This window comes from Gouania willdenowi, chromosome 1, assembly GCF_900634775.1.
Source record: "Gouania willdenowi chromosome 1, fGouWil2.1, whole genome shotgun sequence".
NCBI classification, from domain to species: Eukaryota; Metazoa; Chordata; class Actinopteri; order Blenniiformes; family Gobiesocidae; genus Gouania; species Gouania willdenowi.
This window is the reverse complement of record NC_041044.1, coordinates 28436546-28447126: the sequence shown is the minus strand read 5'-3', so window position 1 is coordinate 28447126 and position 10581 is coordinate 28436546.

The window sequence follows — 10581 nt, the reverse complement described above, 5'->3', positions numbered from 1 at the left end:
AGTTTTTAGTTTTTTTTTAACAGAACCTGGGACCTACACAGGCAGAGTTTTTGTTTGTTTGTGAGTGACAACATGCCTGAAGCATTGAAATGTACATTCCATCGCAGCATTTTTAGTGTTTACTAAAACCTAGGGATGTAGAAGAATACTAACCCTGTTTGAGGCCAAGGTCTATGGAAAACTATTTGAACACAAATATGAATATCTACTTGTCTACCTGTACTCAATTATCGTTCACAAGTGTGCAAGTAGGAATGTAACAAAAATGGCAATATAAAAAAAAACAGCAACATAGGATTCAAAGGTGCACAAAATACATTAAAGTAAAAAGTTACAAAAACGCGAAGGGGCTTGATGAAATTTGACCCTCTTGCTTACATTCTACAGTGTTTACAAGATGGAGGACAATGCAGAGATAGTGGATGCACCGAAAAAACAACCCAGGTGATACAGTGAGGAACCAAACGTCGCATGCTTGTCTGGAAACGGGCCAAAGTGCCCACAGAGAGGCCGTATTTCAACACATCTAGGCACTGAAGCATCTTCTAAGCAGAGATTGAGACGGATTATGGTGAAAACAGTAAAAAGTTCACTCGGGTGTGATTTATGTTTCCGTCTCGTTGACGCACAGCGCTCTGTGTCGACACACGAATCCCTACACAGCACTTTAGTGCAACTGTACTTTGACCGCTAAAGAAAAAGACACCAAGGAGAAGGCTGAGAGAGTAGAGGTAACCATAGACATCTGGACCTCACCTGCTACTCAAAGCTAAGCAGTTACAGCCATCACCATTGAGACGATTATTGGGAATTAAAAAGCTACGTGCTCCAAAGATGAAAGATATTTGAATCACACACAGGCCAAAACACTGCTGCAATATTGAAAAAGGCAGCTAATGAATAGAAAGTCCAAAGTATAAAAACCTTAAGACAAAAGCTTTAAAAACTACTTGTATGTTTGAGAAATGAGAAATAACTATTTAAAAAAAAGTTAGATTGGTGAATTCTTTATTTCAAAGCAAAACACTCCAACACACTCTCTTCTCCAACTTCTAGTCACATTTTTTTCCATCAACGAAGATTTGTTACACATTTGTTACTCTTCATTGGGATTTTTTTTTTCTTCATTTTTTATATATCATATCATGAGTATTTTGTATTGTGAGCTCTTCATCGTGTTTCGTATCGTAACGTAAGTTGACTATTGCGTTGCACCCCTATGTGCGAGTGTCACTAGTATGACCTATATGTTAAAAATGGGAAGGGACTTAAAGCAAATTCAGGATTGACATTGGCTTTGCAACCAATAAGGATGCTGGATTTGGATATAATCCCTCCTGCTTAATTTGCTTTTGGTGTACTAGTATTACTAGTGAATCTTTTGGCTTTACTAGTACTGCTGGTTGACTTAAATTAGTCTACAAGTGAGATTTTCAGTGTTCTAGCATGAATAGTAACGATTTTGCTTTAATAATACTCGCACATTAGTGCACCAATAACATTTACAAGTAGAACAACATTTTTGGTTTACTGGTACTATTTGGTAAAGTATACTTGCGCCCAAGTAAACCAAATTTGAATACTTGTACTCTAAATCTGAGCAGTAGTCGTAGACCTTGCTGTTGTTGATATCAGTAATTTTAAATTTATGCTTAAACAGCTTTCCATAAAGGTCACCTTAAATCCAAAAACACCAGCATTAACATTTGCAACATGATGTATTCTATACAAATGACTGAAAAAACCAGTCTTTGTAGAATGTGAGCATGTGTGAGGTTGGAATTTTATGTGTTAGCCTGGTGTGAAAAAGATGACCTTGTAAGCAATGTGGCAGAGAGAGAGGGATGTTACACGTCATTCAGCTGCACAGGTTAAAATACCTGGACAAGGATGTTAGCATTGAACAGATTCTTTCACATTTCAAATAAATTATTCACTGCTTATAAAAAAAAGTGCAAAGTACTGTATTTGAGTATTAATCATTTCTCAGTTTCTCAATTTGACCTTTGTTAGTTCCTTCATTCAGACCAGGGTCTTATTTTCAATCTTTCTTTCAATTCATGCAAAAGTAATTTCACCACCAAAAAAAAAAAAAAAAAAAAAATATCAAGTAACATTCACAGATATTGCTTTATTTATTAAGTTTGCATGGAGGTTTTGAGTGAGAAATTGGAGTGTTTATCACTTCATCTTAAATAGCTATTAAGAAAAACCTTTAATTATTTCAAAAACATTAGGGTTTTGGATGTGTTTTTGTAGTAGGGAAAGAAAAGAGTGGTTTCTGAGAGATAGTAAACAGTAAAGTAAAAGCTTATTTAAAAAAAAAAAAAAAATCTGAAAGTATAATGTGCTATTCATGTCGTGTAATAATTGACTTGGTTTAGGTCAAAAATCACTTCAACAGTTAAGTTTAACGTCTTTTTAAGTATCAATTTTCACTTTACTGCTCTTGACCTTGTCAAGGCAGACATGAAAATGAAATATAGTCAGGTAAGGATGACTAAGTAAGTTGAGTTTTTGTGTAAATTATATCCTCGATTTAACCAGAGCAAAAATATAATTAAGACTAAGATCTCTTATTCAAGAGAGAGCAGAGCTAATGTATTAATAAACACATTTAATAAAATTTTTCTTTTTTCTTCATTAGATTCTTTTTGAAAAAAGAAAAAACAACACACAAAAAACACAAAATGGAGCCAATGGCTAAGCGGTCGCATGACTGTGTCATTTGCAAAAGGTCAGTTATATTTCTCCACATCCCTTTAAGGCTTTAATGCCTCAGAAGTCCCAAAAATGTCAGTGAAGTCAGTATCAGCAGTTTGACTCAACGCTGATAGGGTCGTTGCTTTGTATGACAGTAGAGGCAGTAGAGAGTGCTGTTGAGCCACCTCAGAAAGCACTGATATTCACCTTCTATAAAAGCCTTTCATTCCAATGTTAACAACGTTATTGTTCCAAGCAAACTCATCATAGCATTCGACCGGGACTGTGATTGTTTGCATCTAATATCCACTTTGATTTTGTGTTCCTAAGCTACAATAATGTTTAATAGTTGTTTTCTTTTTATCATTTTCACACTCCTTGAACCTACATGTTGTTGAATGATCACCTATGATGATCTGTTACCATAGATGCTGGTAACATAGTTACTGAGTAACACATTATTCTAATATGACCACTTTTTTCACTAATCAATCAATCAATCAATCAATCTTTATTTATATAGCGCAAATTACAACAAAGGTCATCTCAATAGCACTATCAAAATATAGAATTCATGATAGTAAAAAAAAGCCCAACAAAAGCCCACATGAACAAGCATTGGCAACAGTGGGAAGAAAAAACTTCCTTTTAACAGGCAGAAGTCTCCAGCAGAACCAAGTTCAGAGGTGGCAGCATCTGCTTTGACTGGTTGGGGTTAGTGCACAGAAGAACCAAGAGAACAGGATAGAGAGATAGATAGAACATCAGAGTGTCCTAGACTAGTTGAGCCGTGAACCACAGATCAGGTACTGCCATCTCCAGCTTCATGACACCTGAAACAGAGCAGACAGAGAAGGGTGAGGAGAAGGCACTGACTGCAGAAAAACATGATACAGTATTATCAGGTCAGCCTGCCTTGGCCTTGGGCCTCACTCCCAGTGGCCTAGTCAATACTTATTGTAAAGGCGACAAATCTCATCCTGTTTATTGGTAAACTAACAGTGACTCCAAGGTCTACAAATGCGACTGTTTTCAGACGAGCCCATATCTACTCTAGCAGTTAGGTTATGTTATGATTCAGTCCTGTTGATGCGGACTGTAAATCATAACCAGCTACATCAGAATTCAAATCTTTTCCCGTTTATTAGTAAGCTAACAGCGACTCCAAGGTCTGTAAATGCAACCGTTTACAGACGAGCCCAAGCAATCGCTAGCGGTTAAGTTAATGCTATTATACGGTATCCGCTTCAGCAAATAAGTAGGTTTTGAGTTTAGCCTTAAAGGTGGAGAGAGTAGCATCCTCCTGTACTAAGACTGCGAGCTGATTCCAAAGGTCAGGGGCCTGGCAGCTGAAAGCTCTGCCTTCTGTTCTACTTCTAGACATGTTAGGAACTTCCAGGAGACCAGCAAACTGAGAGCGAAGTGATCTGGCCGGACGATAGGGCACTAATAGGTCTCTAAGATATACAGGAGCTTGATCATGTAGAGCTTGGTATGTTAACAGGAGGATTTGAAACTCTATTCTAGATTTTACAGGAAGCCAATGAAGGGAAGCCAATACTGGAGAAATATGCTCTCTCCTGTTTCTTCCAGTTAGTATTCTGGCTGTAGCATTCTGAATTAACTGGAGACGTTTTAGTAAACAACCTGACAGTAAAGAGTTACAATAATCTAGTTTAGATGTAACAAATGCAGGGATTCATTTTTCAGCATCACCCTGGGCCAAGATATTCCTGATTTTGGAGATAATTTTAGATATATTACGGAGGTGGAAGAAGGCTCTCCTTGAGATTTGCTTAATATGAGAATTGAAGGCTGCACTGAGATCTAAGAGCCCCAGAACTGAGACCAACCCTTGTGTGGCCTTACAAACAGAGTTAGACCTCAACTAAAGAGTCTGAACGCTTGTTACTCCACTCCCATTTTAGATACTATGAACATGGTGACAAGTCTAGTAAGTTACTAGCTCACCAGTGGCATCATCAAGCAGCCTCACGTTTAATACCCTGCATTAAGAATGGTTCTGGAGCATTGCAGAAGGACCTGGCCATTATTAATTCTGTCTTTTCATCTTTTTATGAGTCCTTGTACAGCTCTGAAGTTCCACCAGATCAAGCTGATATTAACATGTTGTTAGATGAACTTCAATTCCCCTCCATAAATCCACAACTGGTTGACCAATTAGACTCTACTACTACTACTCAAGAACTAAATTCAGCTCTACAAAACATGCAAAATAATAAAGCCTAAGGATCCGATGAGTTTCCTGTTTAATTTTTTAAAGCATTTCATGCCAAGCTCATCCCATTACATCACTCTATGTATGTCGAATCTCTGTCACTCGGATCTCTCTCTCCTACACTGAGACAAGTCTCTATTAGTGTTCTTTTAAAGAAGGACAAAGATCCTGATCTTTGTACCTCCTATAAACCAATCTCTTTTGATGAACGTAGACAAATAGATTCTTGCAAAGGCCTTGGCTTGCCGGCTTGAAAAGGTTCTTCCAACAATCATTTCTAAAGAACAAACTGGCTTTGTAAAGAGGCGTCAGCTCTATTATAACGTTCGCACTTAAAATGTTAAATGTAGTCTATTCAAAAGAAACGACTGTTACTCCAGAAGTAGTGATATCAATTGACGCCAAAAAGGCATTTAATCGAGTTGAATGAAGTTATTTACTTGCAGTCTTAGCTAAATTCAGATTTGGTAAAAGTTTCTTATCGTGGATACGCCTTCTTTATACACTCCCTTGTGCCAGTATCACCACCAATAACATTCGGTCTGGCTATTCGTAGGCCGGGCTACCGGACTGAAAATGCCTCTCACTTACATGTTCTTGTTGTTGTGTACACTAGTAAAAAACGCAACTCCTCTATTATTTGTGAAAGGATCGGGCTGAAATTTGGTAGGTATCGGTTTATCTGTTTATTTGGATCTCCATTAGCTTTGACTAGAGCTACTCATAACAATTGACTTATTAGTGCAGTATACAATTACATATAACACAACAAAGCAAACAAACAATAACTAAAAAAATTATAAAACAAAAAATAAATAAATAAATAACATTCATACAGTCGGACGTAGTTGCAATTAACAATCAGATGATTGGTTCTTTAGCAATATTTATATTTACAATATATCAGTATACATTTACAGGTATTTATCAATATACATGTAAATACATTTACAGGTATTTATCAATATACACATACATTTACAGATAAAAAAACTAATCAAACTTACCCTAATTAATTGTATTCAGAAGCTTTCATCTTTAGGCACCTATAACTGTTTTGGTAATAAATGTTGTTTAAGTAGTTTTTTTTAAATCAAAATCTGTTATTTTCTTGAATAATTTGTTTTGGAAGATCATTCCATGTCACTATGGCCCTGTACCTCACAGTACTTTTTATCTTATTAGTCTGCTTTAGGTAGAGTGAATCTAACTTCTGTAGCATGCCTTGTTTTATACGTGTGTTCATCAGAACTAAAAGACAATCGTTTGAATAAAACTCTTGGCTGTTTCAGAAATGTTCCTAATAAAAACAAGTAACGAGGCAGTGAGTCTTTTTTTTTTTTACCTTTAACCATGAAAGACAGTTTTGCATTTGATTTATACTGGTTTGATATGAACAACACAGACATCGTGCTGCCTTATTCTGCGCAATTTGCAGTTTGTGTATGTGTGATGTGGCAGCGCATGACCATACCTCTGGGCAATAGTTCAAATGTATATAAAACCAAACTATTGATGACACTTCCCCTTACATTTAAAGGTAGGAAACCTGAGCATCTCCTGATTATTGCAAGACTTCAACCCATTTTATTTATTACTTTTTTCAATGTGTTTAGCCCAAGTTAATTTACTATCAAAAATTATTCCCAGAAGTTTGGTTTCATGTACTTGCTCTACAGCCACATCATCTATCTGTAATTTCAGTTTGGGTTCCTTCAGTAAAATATTATTTGTTCCAAATACAATGCTATTTGTTTCAGTAATATTAAGAGTTAATTTTTTTATGGTTATCCATTTCACTACTGCTTGAAGCTCTTGATTTAAAATACTACTAAGTTTAGATATTGTGGGTTTTGCTATGTAAATTGTTGAATCATCAGCATACATTGACATTTTAGCATACTTTAAGGTCAATGGTAGGTCATTAGTAAATATTGAAAATAGCAATGGACCAAGACTACTTCCCTGTGGGACTCCAGAGTCCATCGCTTTCATTCAACTTCCATTAAATAAGTCTGTTTGTTTTCTGTTTATTAAATAGCTTTTTAGCATTGGGTTGCAGTCCAACTAAAACCATAACAATCTATTTTATTTGACACCAAGGTGTGATCAGTAATGTCAAATGCTGCACTGAAATCTAATAATACTGCTCCTACAAGTTGTTCGTTGTCAATTTCTTGTAGCCACTCAACGGACATTTGAGTGAGAGCTGTGACAGTGGAGTGCTCTTCCCTGTAGGCATGTTGATAATCAGTGCTCAAATCATTAGTTGAAAAATAGTGCTGTATCTGTTTAAAAACTATTTTCTCCATGATTTTACTCCGAGCAGGTAGCAGGCTAATTGGTCTGCAATTAGGACCACAAAATGATGCAGCAGGATTCTTGGGTAACGGAATAATTTTTGCAGTTTTCCATGCCTGAGGACACATTCCCTTATACTTAAATTAAAAATATGACAAAATAGGGTAGCAATTAAGTTTGCCACCATTCTAAGTAGTTTCATGTCTATATTATTGACTCCAGCCTGCTAATCCTTACATCCCAATAATAGTTTTTCTACCTGACTGACTGTAACTGTAGTAAATCTGAACTCACAATTTTTGCCTGCCATAATTTAATCTTTTATAGGGGAATGTGAATGTGAATTATTGACTTGGCTCATCTCATCCCCAAGTTTATTTACCTTGTTTACAAAATAATTATTAAAGTGATTGGCAATATCTGAAGGCTTAGTTAAAAAACTTCCTCTGATTCTAGAAATGCTGGAGTGACTTTAGATTTTCTGCCCCTATATATTATTTAAACTATTCCATATTTTCTCTTATAAATAAATAAGTAGGTAAATAAGTTTCCATAATGCATTTTCTTTTCTTTATGTTTAACTTGGTTACATAATTCTTTATCTTATGATAAATTTGCCAATCTGATGCTTACGATTAATTTGCCAATCTGATTCATAATTGGAGCTAATGCCATTTATTTTGCATTATCTCTCTGTTCCATGCATTCCTTTAATTCATTATCAATCCCAGGTAATCTAATATTTCAAATTGGACATGAGGTCCCTCCTTATTTTTACTGGTATGTGATCTTTAATGTATATAGTGACCCCACCCCCATATTAATTTCTATCATGTCTGTATATACTTGTATATCCATGTACGCTTACTGCTGAATCATCAAATGTAGAGTCAAGATGAGTTTCTGAAATTACTAGAATATGTATATTGCCCTGTGACAGAATTCTAGTAATATCAATTCATTTATTTATCAAACTACATAAATTAAAATCATTCATCACAGTTATAAACAGAACCATCTGATAAGTACTGCCTTTACAATTGTTCAAATTATCAAATCTCGGTCCAAACAAAACTCGAAACAAAACTTGAAACAGTTTATTTTTAAATTTATGGGAACATAGTCATGCGAGATATTGTTTCAGAGGTAATTCAACATAGATTATGATTATGCTGAGCACAATTCGATTAGGGGCCCAAGGGGCCCCACCCGCTTTTTTCTGCAATTTTCATTAAAGTTGTTTTCTCATTTATTTGTGAGCAATTTTGCATTCGTGTTGTGACCTGTTTGCATTTGTGTTCGTTTCTGTAAATGCATTCACCTGACACTTCCCAGCCACCGTACAAAACACCTAAAGTTAGACAAAAAGTACTACAGAATTGTAAGTTCTACGGTGGCCTCTCACTGCCAAATTTTTAATTTTATTACTGGGCAGTGAACAAAACTAAGATTACATTCTGGTCCAAGCCAACCAGCACAACTTGGTGTCAACTAGAATCACAGTCGGTCCCCCAGTCTCTCTTTCTTCCTTATTAACTGGTCCGATTACTGCTAACCACTCTGGCCTTACCTGTAACCCTGTGGTTACCGCTACCTTAAGATATGGTTTCAATTTAGAAAGCAGTTTAAATTCACTGCTGCCACAGTTATAACCCAACTGTTAAAAAAAAACTTGGTTTAAACCCACATTTACCAATCCCACTTTCTCCTCATGGTGAAATAGGGGACTGAAATGTTTTAAGGATTTCTATAAATAATGGAGCTTTTGCAACTTTCATAGAATTCAATCTTCCACCTTCCCATCTTTTCAGATATTTCCAGATGAGGAACTTCAGTCATATGATGGTCATCTGACCACCAACACAAGAGAAGCTTGGAAGCGTAAACTAGGACTTGTTTTTCATCAAGATTGGTGGTAATCCGTGTTGAAAGTCGTTCACAAAACCTCTATCTGTATCCCTTTGACCTTGATACAGTTTGAAGTTGTATTTAGATGTCATTACTCAAAGACAAGGTTGGCACGAAAAGCAGGGCCACCTCGCCACCCATCGACCGATAAGCAGGCAAACTCAAGCACCCCCAGCCAGGCCCCGCCACCCACACCAAGCATCATTGTGAATTTCTAACAAAAATATTCTTATCTGAGCTGAGCATGACCTCTAAATAACACGTTTTTTAAACATCGAACTCGTCTACAGTGTTGACTCTATACAGTCTACTAGTCTACACAGCCCAGATTGAAGAAATCAAGAAGTTATTTTTCAACAATATTAGCATGGCTATATTTTCTGGCAGCAAATGAAACCTTTGTGCATGGAAGATGTCTCCTGCAGTTAAAAAGACGCGCTCACTTGGGACAGATGTATCAGAGAGTGTTGTAGTACTTGAGACCGGTCTTGGTCTCGAGACCAGATTTTAAAAGTCTTGCTCTTGTCTCGGGCTTGAAAGCATCTTTACTCTGTCTTGTAACATTCGATTTATGGTCAAACAGCTTTCCATATGCACACCTGACTAACAAATGCACTGTGGGTAAAAAGGACTGACCTACATGAAGATCAAATTGAATTTGTAGACCCAACATGCACACCCTGTAGATCGTTTCAAATATACGCCTGTCTTATTGGGCTGTTTTTATGTGATCTATTCTCATTACATTTTGTAGCAGTTTGATTCAATATGAGATTGAAAACTTTGGTTGCAAGGTTTTCATCACACAATCTATAATTATTTATTGCAGCAGCTCTAGTATTTTTTCCAGCTGCGATCTCAGAGGACTGTTTGCTTTTATTGCAGTGCTCGACAATAACGGGTAATTCACTTCACTTAATTTTCTCGTTTCATCTGACAGAGATTGGCACTGCTTGTTTCAAAGTGTGTTTTCAAACAATGGCTCTTTTTGAGTTTGTTTTAAATTGCTGCTTTCCTAATTCACAAACATTAAGGTATTGTTTAACATCTCTTAAAAATTGCATCAACAAGATGGAAAAGGAATTTATTTGACAGTTTATTTTTGCCGCAGCTTTGATGAAGAACAATCAGTGTGTTTGAGTTTAGAGATAAATATTGTGTGTTTGTACACTCATAATGTATCTAATGTAATGCATTGGAGCTATCTTCTGTCAATCATTGAATTGTTGATCATCATTTTTTTTTTTTAATTTTTGGCAGTAAGAAAGATTAAAAATAAATGTTGAAAACTGATTATACTAGAAACAAAGAACAATTTGAATTTCATTTCCTTGTGATCTTTTTTTCAGGTAACTGATTTAAGATATTTTACATTTTAGAATTCACTCTGTGTGAAAAGAACATTCACCACATCCAGTGAGGATAAACTG